Genomic DNA, 519 nt, shown 5'->3' with positions numbered 1-519 from the left:
CATTCTTCTTTCTCAAGATTGCTTTGGCTATTTGTGGTCTTTTGTGTTTCCATATGCATTGTGAAATTGTTTGTTCTAGTTCTGTGAAAAATGCCATTTGTAATTTGATAGGGATCATATTGAATGTGTAGATTGCATTTGGTAGTATAGTCATTTTCAAAATGTTGATTCTTCCAATCCAGTAACATGGTATATCTCTCCAACAGTTTATATGGTCTTTGATTTTTTTCCTCAGTGTCTTATAGTTTTCTGTATACAGATTGTTTGTCTCCTTAGGTATGTTTATTGCTAGATATTTTATTCTTTCTGTTGCAGTGGTAAATGTGATTGATTCCTTAATTTCTCTGATTTTTCATTGTTAGTATAAAGGAGATTCTCTTGGAATGCAAGGGGATGAAACCAGTCAATCCTAAAGGAAATCAGTCCTAAATATTCATTGGAAGGATGATGCTGAAACTGAAGCTCTAATACTTTGGCCACCTTATGAGAAGAACTGACTCATCGGAAAAGACCCTGATG

At 33.9% G+C, this 519-nt stretch overlaps 1 protein-coding gene across 1 annotated transcript in view; it reads right to left on the bottom strand.

The window, feature by feature from the left end:
* LOC104980959 (THO complex subunit 2-like) overlaps window positions 1-519 on the bottom strand; it is a gene marked incomplete at both ends in the record, with an annotated part of 113276 nt that overhangs the window by 35563 nt on the left and 77194 nt on the right.

This window comes from Bison bison, unplaced genomic scaffold (assembly GCF_000754665.1).
Source record: "Bison bison bison isolate TAMUID 2011002044 unplaced genomic scaffold, Bison_UMD1.0 scf7180017864508, whole genome shotgun sequence".
Taxonomy (NCBI): Eukaryota; Metazoa; Chordata; class Mammalia; order Artiodactyla; family Bovidae; genus Bison; species Bison bison.
This window is presented reverse-complemented; position numbering and strand designations above follow the sequence as displayed.